Below are 14,065 nucleotides of genomic sequence, written 5' to 3'. Positions count from 1 at the left end.
ACAACCAACAAAACTAGAAGGCAACCTATGGAATGGGAGAAGATAATTGCAAATGACATATCTGGTAAGTGTTGGTATCCAAAACATTTAAAGCACTTATAAAACTGAACACCCAAAAAACAAATAATCCAATTAAAAAATGGGCAGAAGACATGAACAGACATTTCTCCAAAGAAGCCATACAGATGGCCAACAGATGCATGAAAAGATGTTCATCATTACTTACCATCAGGGAAATGTAAATCAAAACTACAAGATATCTGGGATCCCTGGGTGGCGCAGGGGTTTAGTGCCTGCCTTTGGCCCAGGGCGCAATCCTGGAGACCCAGGATCGAATCACACGTCGGGCTCCCGATGCATGGAGCCTGCTTCTCCCTCTGCCTATGTCTCTGCCTCTCTCTCCCTCTCTCTCTCTGTGTGACTATCATAAATAAGTAAAAATTTAAAGAAAAAAAAAGCTACAAGATATCACCTCACACTTGTCAGAATGGCTAAAATCAGCAACACAAGAAACAGCAGGTATTGGAGAGGATGTGAAGAAAAAGAAATCTTCAAGCAATGTTGATGGGAATTCAAACCGGTGTAACCACTCCGGAAAACAGTATGGAGGTTCCTCAAAAAGTTAAAAATAGAAGTACCCTAGGATGCCCCAAACTACTGGGAATTTACCCAGAGAATACAAAAACACAAATTCAAAGGGAAACATACACCCTTATGTTTATAGAAGCATCATTTAAAATAGGAAAGATATGGAAGCAGCCCAAGTATCCATCGATTGACAAATGTATAAAAAAGAAATCTAGGGGCACTTGGGTGGCTCAGTTTGGTAAGTGTCTGACTCTCAGTTTTGGCTCAGGTCATGAACTTGGAGTCATGGGATGGAGCCCCACATCAGGCTCTGTGCTCAGTGGGGAGTCTGCTTGAGAATTCTTTCTCTCCTTCTCCCTCTCCCTCTCCTCCTCCCTCTGCCTCTCTCTCACACGTGCATGCAATCTCTCTCAAATAAATAAGGAAATCTTTAAAAACAAAGTCTATATGTGTATATGTGTGTGTGTGTGTATATATATATATGAATATTATTCAGCCAAAACAAGAATGAAATCTTGCCATTTGCAATGACATGAATGGAACTAGAGAGTATTACACTAAGCAAAATAAGTCAGAGAGAAAAAGATAAATACCACGATTTCACTCATATGTGGAATTTAGGAAAAAAACAAATGAGCAAAGGAAAAAGGAGGGAGAGAGAGAAGCCAAGAGACAGAACCTTAGAAAACACACTGATGGATCCCACAGGGGGGTGGCTGGGGGATAGGTAATATAGCTGATGGGGATTGAGGAGTGAACGAACTGTCATGATGAGCACAGGGTGATATATGGAATTGTTGAATTACTATATTGTACAACTGAAACTAATATAACACTGTACGTTAACTAATTGGAATTAAAATAACATTTTCATAATAATAATGGTAGTTAAATTCCCCTGTTTATTCTTAGTACAGGGCAGTGTGCCCTATAACTCTATTCCTTGATCTGACACACATCTGCTGTTTCCCATGCCGCATGTAGAGCAAACACCAATTCACTCCATCCTGTAACATGGTTATGGGGGCTTGGAGAGGGGAGAAGAGAAGGGGAGAAACATGTGCAGAAAGAGAGAAAAGAGCAGAGAAGCAGTGAAATGTATGTTTACAGATACAGCCTGGACTTCAGGAAGAAGACAGACACTGCCTAACCATGCTCTCCCTACCACAGTCTCTAAAGTACCCAGACACACAAGCAGCTTCCATGGTCTTCATATTGTGTCACTTCAATTGGCTCCCAAATTTGTACCTGTTCATCCAGGAAGGAAGACAACCCCACTAAAGGCTAAAGGAGATCAATGAATGTACTTCCAAAGAACATGTAAAAACATACTTTCATCCAGGCCCTCTTAATACTGTCTGTCTGAGCTCTGGAACATAATTTATTCTGAGACTTTAAAAGCTGACACAAGTTCCATTCAAAGCCATGGTGGGAGGAGAGGGGGGAGCACAGGATACAGAGGGTCTCACCAGACAGATATCTAGCTAACTCATACACCCTGGAGATGCATTTGCATTATAATAAATGTGAGCTTTAGGATCCAAACTCATTCTTTTGATTAATAAGTCCTCTGTTTATTAGCTTAAGCAGTATGTGATGGACCAGCAATATAACAAAGGCAATGGGGAAGCGTTTCTGTACCCATTGGTTGATTTCTATTCTACTCAGGTAACAAACTGACCAAATTGGTCATCACCGCTGTCTACCTCATTACCATACCATTTACCATTAAATATGCCCAAATAGGAAGAAGTGTGTCCTTGTATTTGCTGTTAAATGTAATCAGAGACTATCTTTATGACCATTCGGGATCATTATCATCAGTATAATGATTATTTTAGAGAACTATAATCATACATACGTGTAGTACAGATACGCAGAGATTCAAATACAGAAATGTAGTAGAGCAAGAAGAGAGGGTGAAGACTTTACAGAAGCTGTAATAAATGTTGAGGGACAGAAAGGCACATAACAGGGAAATTGAGCAGAATCGCAGGAGGGGCAGGGGAGCCTCCAGTCTCCCGGAGTCACTAATAGAGAGGAAGGGTCAGACCGGCGGCTCCGGACAGAGGGGGCTGCGCCCTGCCGCCTTCAGGAACCGCGCCCCAGGAGTGCGATTCCAAGCACAGGCCCCAGATCCCAGGGCGCCGGGGACACAGCCCCGGATCCTGCACTCCCCCCGGGACAGGTGGATGTGGGGAGGGCACAGGACAGCAAGGCCTCTTCTGCCGTGGGGCACCTGTGCAGATCAGCGCCCCCACGCCGGCCCAGGAGCATCAGGCCAGTGTGGACTGGGAGACTGTGGTAGTTACTGTGGGAGCTGACTCTAGGGCTGGAGAGCTGGCCGCTGCCAGTGGTATTATTCCTCCTGGTGTTACCGTGAGTCTGGGAGGGGTGGGGCCCTAGGGGACAGGGGCCTCATAGGGTCCACAGCTCCCACTGAGCCCAACACCCGGCAGGGTGGGGGGCAGCTCCCCCAGGTGCACACACCTGAGAGTCAGCACAACAGGCCCCTCCCCCAGAAGACCAGCTGGAAGGACAGGGGAAGAGTAAGTTCTTGACCAAGCAGTGCTGGAAAGCTCCAGGGGAAGTCGAGGGATTAACAGTATATAGAACTAGAGGGTGCCCCTCCTATTTTTTATCTTCCTTTTTCCAGTACAACTCGTTTTTATATCAGACTGTAAATTTCCAATTTTTTTCTCTTTTCCCACCTTAACTATTTTACCACTTCTTCATTTTTAAGATTCTTCCTTTTTGACTTTCATATTTCTACAATCACAGGTCCTAGATAGATTTTCCACTTCTAGATTCCTTTAAACATACTCAACTTTATTTGGGGAGATATACAAGATAGGTTTTTTTGGTTTTGTGTTTTTCATTTTCTCTGTCTCACTTTGTTCTACAATGGCAGAAGTTAACACCTTCTAAAATATGACCAGCATGCACCCAAAACCAAGTGGTATACTGTGCTGGTTCATTCTGTGAGATTCCTCATTCCCATTCTGCCCCTCTCTTTTACCTCGTTTATGTTTTGGTGGCCAATGTTGGGACCCTCTACAAGTACTTCTGCTTTATATAAATTTGGGACTGAGCATCTTCTAACATGCAGAACTTAATATACTCAGAAACAAGAGGATCACCCTCTAGAACCCATCAGGTAGACTACATTCTCCCTCTACTACAACTTCTCCCAGTCCCGACCCCATGTTTTTTTCCTCTCCTTTTTTTTTTTTTTTCAATTCTTCATTAAGATTCTTGGTCTTTTGTTTTTTACTACTTTGTTTTAAAATTTGTTTTTCACTTTACTGGTCCTTTTGTTTTATTTTGTTCTGATCTTTCTTTTCAATTTCTGGTCTCTGACCTGGGCAGAATCATCTAGGATGAAATTTACTTAGGTCGTGGTTGAACTCTTGACTCAGCCCACTCATACAGCCACTCTGCATTGAGCAAAATGACTAGAAGGAAGAACCCACCACAAAAGAAAGAATCAGAAACAGTACTCTCTGCCACAGAGTTACAGAATTTGGATTACAATTCGATGTCAGAAAGCCAATTCAAAAGCACAGTTATAAAGCTACTGGTGGCTCTGGGAAAAAGCATAAAGGATTCAAGAAAATTCATTATTGCAGAATTTAGATCTAATCAGGCCGAAATTAAAAATCAATTAAATAAGATGCAATCCAAACTGGAGGTCCTAATGACAAGGGTTACTGAGGTAAAAGAAGAATGACTGACATAGAAGACAAGTTGATAGCAAGGAAGGAAGCTGAGGAAAAAAGAGAAAAACAGAAAAACAATTAAAAGATGATGGGGAGAGGTTAAGGGAAATAAATGACAGCCTCTGAAGGAAAAATCTATGTATAAGTGGGGTTCCAGAGAGTGGTTAGAGGGACAGAGGGACAGAAAACATATTTGAACAAATCATAGCTGAGAACTTCCCTAATTTGGGGAGGGAAACAGGCATTCAGATCCAGGAAATAGAGAGGTCTCCCCCTAAAATCATTAAAAACCAACACCTCAACATTTAATAGTGAAACTTGATAATTCCAAAGATAAAGAGAAAATCCTTAAAGCAGTGAGAGACAAGAGATTCTTAACTTATATGGAGAGAAATATTAGATTAACAGCAGAACTCTCCACAGAGACCTGGCAGGCCAGAAAGGGCTGGCAGGATATATTCAGGGTACTAAATGAGAAGAATATGCAGCCAAGAATACTTTACCCAGCAAGGCTCTCATTCAGAATAGAAGGAGAAATAAAGAGCTTCCAAGATAGGCAGAAACTGAAAGACTATGTGACCACCAAACCAGCTATGCAAGAAATATTAAGGGGGCCCTGAAAAGAAAGAGGAAGCCCAAAGAAATAATCCACAAAAACAGGGATTGAATAGGTATGATGATGACACTAAATTCATATCTTTCAATAGTAACTCTGAACGTAAACGGGCTAAATGATCCCATCAAAAATTGCAGAGTTTCAGACTGGATAAAAAAGCAAGACCCATCTATTTGCTGTCTACAGGAAACTCATTTTAGACCTAAGGACACCTCCAGCCTGAAAATGAAAGGTTGGAGAACCATTCACCATTCAAATTGTCCTCAAAAGAAAGCAGGGGTAGCAATGCTCATATCAGATAAGTTAAAGTTTATCCCAAAGACTGCAGTAAGAGATGAAGAGGGATAATATATCATACTTAAAGGGCCTATTCAACAAGAGGACCTAACAATCATGAATATTTATGCCCCTAATGTGGGAGCTTCCAAGTATATCAATCAATTAAAAACCAAAGTAAAGACATACTTAGATAATAATACACTAATAGTAGGAGAATTCAACACGGCACTTTCTGCAAATGACAGATATTCTAAGCACAATATCACCAAAGAAACAAGAGCTTTAAATGATACACTGGATCAGATGGATTTCACAGACATATACATAACTTTGCATCTGAACAACGGAATGCACATTCTTCTCTTTAAAAAAAAAATTTTTTTTATTTTATCCATGAGAGACACAGAAAGAGACAAAAAGAGGCAGAGACACAGGCAGAGAGAGAAGCAGGCTCCATGCAGGGAACCTGATGTGGTACTCGATACCAGGTCTCCAGGATCACACCCTGGGCCAGGGAGTGCTAAACTGCTGAGCTACCCAGGCTGCCCAATACTCATTCTTCTCAAGTGCATATGGAACTTTTTCCAGAAGAGACCACATATGAGTCACAAATCAGGTCTCAACTGAAACCAAAAGACAGAGATTGTCCCCTGCATATTTTCAGACCATATGCTTTGAAACTTGAACTGAATCACAGGAAGAAATTTGAAAGAAACCCAAACACGTGGAGTTTAAAGAGTATCCTGCTAAAAGATGAATGGGTCAACCAGGAAATTAGAGAAGAATTAAAAAGATTCATGGAAACTAATGAAAATGAAGATACAACCATTCAAATCTTTGGGATAAAACAAAAGCAGTCCTAAGAGGGGAAATACATCGCAATCCACGCATCCCTCAAAAAATTGGAAAAAAACTCAAATACACAAGCTAACCTCACACCTAAAGGACCTGGAGAAAAAACAGCAAATAACCTACACCAAGCAGAAAAAGAGAGTTAATAAAGATTTGAGCAGAACTCAATGAAATAAGGACCAGAAGAACTGTAGAACAGATCAACAAAACCAGGAGTTGGTTCTTAGAAAGAATTAATAAGATAGATAAACCATTAGCCAGCCTTATTAAAAACAAAAGAGAAAATACTCAAATTAATAAAATCATGGGGATCCCTGGGTGGCGCAGCGGTTTAGCGCCTGCCTTTGGCCCAGGGCACGATCCTGGAGACCTGGGATCGAATCCCACGTCGGGCTCCCAGTGCATGGAGCCTGCTTCTCCCTCTGCCTATGTCTCTGCCTCTCTCTCTCTCTGTGTGACTATCATAAATAAATTTTAAAAAAATTAAAAAAAAATAAACTTGGAATTTAAAAAATAAATAAAATAAAATAAAATCATGAATGAAAAAGGAGAGATCACAACCAATACCAAGAAAATACAAATGATTTTAAAAACATTATGAACGGCTGTATGCCAATAAATTAGGCAATCTAGAAGAAATGGATGCATTTTTGGAACCATAAACTACCAAAACTGGAACAGGAAGAAATAGAAAACCTGAACAGGCCAATAACCAGGGAGGAAATTGAAGCAGTCATCAAAAACCTCCCAAGACACAAATGTACAGGGCCAGTTGGCTTCCCAGGGGAATTCTACCAAACGTTTGAAGAAGAAACCATACCTATTCTACTAAAGCTGTTCCAAAAGATAGAAAGAGACAGATACTTCCAAACTCTTTTTATGAGGCCAGCATCACCTTAATTCCAAAACCAGACAAAGACCCCACTGAAAAGGAGAATTATAGACCAATCTCCATGATGAACACAGATGCAAAAATTCTCAACAACATACTAGCCAATAAGATCCAACAGTACATTAAGATTATTAACCATGACCAAGTGGGATTTATCCCTGGGATGCAAGGCTAGTTCAACACTTGTAAAACAATCATGTGATAGATCATATCAACAAGAGGAAAAACAAGAACTCTATGATCCTCTCAATAGAGGCAGAGAAAGCATTTGACAAAATATAGCATCCATTCCTGAGCAAAACTCTTCAGAGTGTAGGAATAGAGGGAACATTCCTCAGCATCTTAAAAGCCATCTATGAAAAGTCCACAGAAGATATCATTCTCAATGGGGAAACACTGGGAGCCTTCCCCCTAAGATCAGGAACACAACAGGGATGTCCACTCTTACCACTGCTATTCAACATAGTGCTAGAAGCAATCAGACAACAAAAAGAAATAAAAGGCATTCAAATTGACAAAGAAGAAGTCAGACTCTCCCTCTTAGCAGATGACATGATACTGTACATAGAAACCCCAAAAGACTCTACCCCAAGATTGCTAGAACTCATACAGCAATTCAGCAGTGTGGCAGGATACAAAATCAATGCCCAGAAATCAGTGGCATTTCTATACACTAACAATGAGACTTAAGAATGAGAAACTAAGGAGTCAATCCCATTTACAATTTCACCCAAAAGCATAAAATAACTTAGGAATAAACCTAACCAAAGAGGTAAAGGATCTATACCCTAAAAACTACAGAACACTTCTGAAAGAAATTGAGGAAGACACAAAGAGATGGAAAAATATTCCATGCTCATGAATTGGGAGAATTAATATTGTGAAAATATCAATGTTACCCAGGGCAATTTATACATTTAATGCAATCCCTATCAAAATACCATGGACTTTCTTCAGAGAGTTGGAACAAATCATCTTAAGATTTGTGTGGAATCAGAAAAGATCTTGAATAGCCAGGGGAATATTGAAAAAGAAAACCAGAGCCAGGGGCATCACAATGCCAGATTTTAGGTTGTACTACAGAGCTGTGATCATCAAGACAGTAAGGTACTGGCACAAAAACAGACACATAGATCAATGGAACAGAATAGAGAACCCTAAATGGGCCCTCAACTCTATGGTGAACTAATATTCGATAAAGCAGGAAAGACTATCCAGTGGAAAAAGGACAGTCTCTTCAATAAATGGTGCTGGGGAAATTGGACAGCCACGTGCAGAAGAATGAAGCTAGACCATTCTCTTACACCATACACAAAGATAAACTCAAAATGGATGAAAGATCTAAATGTGAAACAAGGTTCCATCAAAATCCTAGAGGAGAACACAGGCAACACCCTTTTTGAACTTGGCCACAGCAATTTCTTGCAAGATACATCTATGAAGGCAAGGGAAACAAAAGTAAAAATGAACTATTGGGACTTCATCAAGATAAAAAGCTTCTGCACAGCAAAAGAAACAGTCAACAAAACTAAACGACAACCTACAGAATAGGAGAAGATATTTGCAAATGACCTATCAGATAAAGGGCTAGTATCCAAGATTTATAAAGAACTTCTTAAACTCAACAGCAAAGAAACAAACAATCCAATCGTGAAATGGGCAGAAGACATCAACAGAAATTTCACAGAGGAAACAGACATGGCCAACAAGCACATGAGAAAATCCTCTGCATCACTCACCATCAGGGAAATACAAATCAAACTACAATGAGATACCACCTCATACCAGTGAGAATGGGGAAAATTAACAAGACGGGAAACAACAAATGTTGGAGAGGATGTGGAGAAAGGGGAACCCTCTGGCACTGTTGGTAGGAATGTGAACTGGTGGAGCCACTCTGGAAAATGTGTGGAGGTTCCTCAGAGATTTAAAAATAGAACTACTCTACAACCCAGCAATTGTACTGCTGGGGATTTACTCCAAAGATACAGATGCAGTGAAATCCCGGGACACCTACACCCCAAATTTATAGCAGCAATGTCCACAATAGCCAAACTGTGGAAGGAGCCTTGGTGTCCATCGAAAGATTAATGGATAAAGAAGATGTGGTCTATGTATACAATGGAATATTATTCAGCCATTAGAAACAACGAATATCCACCATTTGCTTTGACGTGGATGGGACTGGAGGGTATTATGCTGAGTGAAGTAAGTCAATCAGACAAGGACAAACATGATTTTCATTCATTTGAGGAATATAAGAAATAGTGAAAGGGATTATAGGGGAAAGAAGAGAAAACGAGTGGGAAATATCAGAGAGGGTGACAGACCATGAGAGACACCTAACCCTGGGAAACGAACAAGGGGTAGTGGAAGGGGACGTGGGTGGGCAGTTGGGGTCACTGGGTAATGGGCACTGAGGGGGGCACTTGACAGGATGAGCACTGGGTGTTATATTATATGTTGGCAAATCGAACTCCAATTAAAAAAATACCAAAAAAATAAATGAATAATAAATTTAAAAATAATTTTTAAAATGTTGAAAATTAGCTAATTTACATAAAGAAACAATTCTATATAGAATATCAGTGGACTCTGAAAAGGAGAAAAATTGGACTCTGGAAAGGAGAAAAATTGACTTAAATAATGTAAAAACTACCTACTACATTAATGCTTGAAATCCTATTCTTATACATAATCCATATTATAAAGGTTTAAAAATTATCTCCAGTTAAAATATAAATATCTTTAGATGAGGATATGCATTGAATCCTAGAGTCATTAACTATATAAGTAGATATGTATGTACATTTATATTGTAAAAGAAACATGATATGTTGTAACCTGTTCTTATTCCTTCTTCTTCCTCACTTTCTTACATATGACTTTTCATCTCTTCAACCAGAAGATTCCATCTGCCTTGGGGAGAATTAGAATTGTTTCTATAAAAATACAAAGAGAAAGAAAGTTTTTACTCTCAGAACAGGATTTTGAAACCCACAGAAACAATAGTCTTAAAAGTCTAAAAGTAGAAGAGAGAAAATAAATTTCTAAAGCCTGAAATAATATCTTCATAATATCTCACAAGATATAAAACCTGCAGGACTGATCATAAATTTATACTAAGCCATCAGCAGGAAGAACTTAAGATGTGCCATAAAGAACATTTCAGCCAGAGAGAAAAGCTTGCACGTATAATTGTTTTACAATTATAAGTTTATGTTGCAGTAGTTGTGAGAATGAATGGGTTGAATTGCCTGTAGCACTTAGCACAATTCCTGGCATGTGATATACTCACGTTTATAGTAAATACGACTGTGCTTGTCACACCACCTAGTAAATATTACCTCTCTGCCTGTCTGCTCCCCTCCCAGAAGACTACACATGGATTAAGGGCAGGGATTCCATTTTTCTCATTGTTGCATCCTTGGCTCCTGGCACAGACTTCATGCTCAATAAATACCTGTTGAGTGAATGAACCTCACTGCTTCCCCTAGACTCAGAACATGCATTATAAGAGGTGAAAAGTTGCTTGCTTTTTGTCATCCACCTATATGACACCATTACTGCAAGCATCAATCTGTGGTTGTTTGTGGAAAAGACCAATCTAAATTAAGCATCTGAATTTTAAGTTGGATAAAGATGAGATTTTTTTTTTACCCTCAGGGTGATGAAATAATCATATGGGTTACCAAAGTAAGTGGAGGCTTCTCTATCCTTAGTGAGTAATTTGAGGTGTGAATAACCTCTGTCCTGGATGATTTAGACATTCCTTTGCCTAAAGATAGAGCTTGGGCCAGAACATCTCTGGAAGTGCCTTTAGCTCATGATATTATCCTATCATTCTATTAACCACTTAATATTTTCCTGTAATTTGCTTTTAACAATGCTTAATAGCATTGCAGTTTCTTTTATATGATGCAGTGATGTGACATTAATCTAATACCATATAACCTCTGCTTGCTCCACCAATGTCAGCAACTCTGAAGAATTATTCAAGGACACCTTCTTTCCTTTTCTTCAACTAAACAAAGAACATCCTTAAGGACTTTAAACCAATAGGTGTCAACTCCTCAATACTTACTAAAAAACTACTGGGGATGCCTGGGTGGTTCAGCGGTTTAGTGCCCACTTTCTGCCCAGGGCATGATCCTGGAGTCCCCGGATCGAGTCCCACATCGGACTCCCTGGATGGAGCCTGCTTCTCCCTCTGCCTGTCTCTGCTTGTCTCTGTGTGTGTGTCCCTCATGAATAAATAAATAAAATCTTAAAAAAAAAAAAAAAACTACCTGTAGTAAATTTCAGATATTTCATTCAATAGGTCTTAAATCCCAACCAAACTATATTCCCTTCACTGTGATAAACTAAACCAATTGCTGGATCAAGAATCTGAGTGTCATCACATTCCAAATGTCTGTAAGGCTTTGTTCATCATTCCTCAGTTGTACAGCCTGATGTCACCAAACCTATAAAGACAGACTAGAGAAGAGATCATGGTCAGAGGATCAGGGTGACTCAGCTCCTTTCTCTTCCACCTCCCAACCTCATATTATATTTAAAAAAAAATAGAACTGATTATTTACAAGGAACTTACTGAGACAATAAGTAGTGCAGCTTCACAAAACAGCTAATTTATCCCTAAGCAGAATTAAAATCTGTATGAAGCCTTGAAGCCTGAGCCAAAGTTAGCTCTTTCACTACCAACTTACACACTGCTCAACTTTGTGTCTGCTGGACTTGTCTTCTTTACATTTTAAAAATCAAGTGAATAGTGGAGTTAAGTGTCTGCTTTTGGCTCAGGTCATGATCCCAGGGTCCTGGGATAGAGCCCCACACTGGGATCCCTGTTCAAAAGGGAGTCTGCTTCCTCCCTCTCCCTCTGCCCCTCCTCCCAGCACATGTGTTTTCTCCCTCTCTCAAATAAATAAATAAATAACATCTTGAATGGGATGGGATTGAATGGGATTAAATCTTGAATGGTGAATGGGATTTAGTGATAGCAATAGTAACTAGCATGTGTTGGATAGCTAAAATGCCACTAACCAGGCAGTGCCATGTACATCAGGTCCACATGGATGGCAATCCTGGAGCATGCAATCACATCACACAATCATACAATTCAATCCAATTAATAACCACATAGGGTACTATTATCATTCCCATCTACAGATGACAAAACTAGTTCATCAAGTTAGTAGGATTGACCAGAGTCACACAAATAACAAAGAAAGAACTGGGTTTAAAGCTCAGTTCAGGTCAGATACCAAATGGCATGATATTGTTAGGTACTCTGCTCTATACTGTGGGATTCAAAAATAAGCAAGTGGAGTTGGTCTTTAAGGATTCTGAAATGCAATTAGAGAAAATAAGACAGATTCATGTAAAATTAAGTAGCAATAAAATAATGGTTTACATCAAAAGAGAAAATTTGTCACAAGCAGTACATGATTAATTGCTAAATGGACTACAGACAATAATTGGTACAATCATTTATAGGAAAGTGGAATCTATAAATATTTACAAGCTTTGGTAAACATAATCCATGTATTGGGAGTTTCTAAACAAGTCTCTAAAACTAGAGGCAGGACAAAGGCAGTTATCTAAGAGAAAAATATGTCCTTGTTTCTATAGCAAAAGAACATTGGGGAAGAAAAGCCAGAGGACAGTTAGTTGTGGAAAAGGAAGAAGATAAAGGGCCCATGACAAAAACTTCAGAACTCTGTGAGAATGACTGGATATGATTCGTTTTTCTTTTGAAATTTTTTATTTCAGATTTAGCTCATAGCCTTGGGAGCTCAGTATTTAAAATGTGTGAGATACTTTATTTAAAGTGAAAATGTGGTATATTTTGGGGGTTTTATTTTATAATTTAATATAAAATTACCTGAGGGGGCACTTGATGGGATGAGCACTGGGTGTTATTCTATATGTTGGCAAATTGAACACCAATAAAAAATAAATTTATAAAAAAATAAAAAATAAAAAAAACTTAAAAATAATAATAATATAAAATTACCTGAAAGAGCTGTGGTTTTTAAAAAGGAACCTTGAAGAATTTTAAGTTTAAAACTGATAAATAGGAGCTACACTGGGAAAAATCTAAATTAAATAATAACTTCCAATGTAAATCTAATGTTTATCAGTGAGACAATTAAAGCATCATGTTCTTCCAAGTTTCAATATGTGGGCAAAGGAGATGCTGATTAATAATAGCTACAGTTTTCTCTTTTAAATCTGCACCACAGATAGTAGCCATGTGCATTTTCAACTAAGGTCAAATACATTTGGGTTTATAAAAAGCCTAGAAACAGAATGCCAAATTTGTACTTGCACTCTCTTTCTTATGCCAGAATGGTGCTTCTTCCTTCGAATAGCTACCTTGGTGGTTTGTTAAGTAAAAGATTTTATAGCCAAAACTATGACAACAGAAAAAGTACGCCCCTACACAGTTACATATAGCTAAAGAAGGACTAATTATTTTATAGACCTTAGTATACAATCATTTTCACATGCATTTAATCCTCAAAACTACCTCTGGGGTAAATATCATTAGCCCTAATTTGTAGATGAGAAATTAGCTGATAAAAGATAAATGATTTAGGGACACTGGGTGGCTCAGCAGTTGAGCATCTGCTTTCAGCTCAGGTCATGATCTCGGAGACCCAGAATCGAGTCCCACATCGGGCTCCTTGCATGGAGCCTGTTTCTCCCTCTGCCTGTGTCTCTGCCTCTCTCTGTGGCTCTCATGAATAAATGAATAATTTTTTTTAAATATAAATGATTTATCTAGTAAATTGCAGAATCATACTTAAATTCATGTATCCCAATTCTAACTTAAAGAGCTCGCAAGAAACCATTAAGGGTGATATCTCCTATTAGAAATATACATGCCCTTTCTTCATATCTGGCTGCCTGCTGTAAGAAACTGGATTAATCCTTCTAAGCCAATATTCAAGGCATAAAGGGTTCAAAAATGTGACTACATTCTGATGCAAAGAGTCCAAAACAATGAAATTGGGGGAGACTACTGGCTTTAGATTCAGATAGGCAGCTACACTTGACTTCCACCTTTTGTTAGCAACTAAGACCTTCAGGAAGTTGTTAAACTTCTCTGGATTT

At 39.0% G+C, this 14,065-nt stretch overlaps 1 long non-coding RNA gene across 4 annotated transcripts in view; it reads right to left on the bottom strand.

The window, feature by feature from the left end:
• Positions 1 to 14,065, bottom strand: part of LOC111092390 — a 92,569-nt gene that overhangs the window by 60,570 nt on the left and 17,934 nt on the right. For all 4 annotated transcript variants that reach the window (XR_005378549.1, XR_005378547.1, XR_005378548.1 and 1 more), the window contains exon 2: positions 9,791 to 9,888. This is a non-coding gene — a long non-coding RNA (uncharacterized LOC111092390). The remainder of the gene's footprint in view (positions 1 to 9,790; positions 9,889 to 14,065) is intronic.

The sequence above is a fragment of the Canis lupus genome, chromosome 25 (genome assembly GCF_011100685.1).
Source record: "Canis lupus familiaris isolate Mischka breed German Shepherd chromosome 25, alternate assembly UU_Cfam_GSD_1.0, whole genome shotgun sequence".
In the NCBI taxonomy this organism is placed as follows: Eukaryota; Metazoa; Chordata; class Mammalia; order Carnivora; family Canidae; genus Canis; species Canis lupus.
Note: the sequence above shows the minus strand (reverse complement) of the source record. Positions and strands in the feature narration are given on the sequence as shown.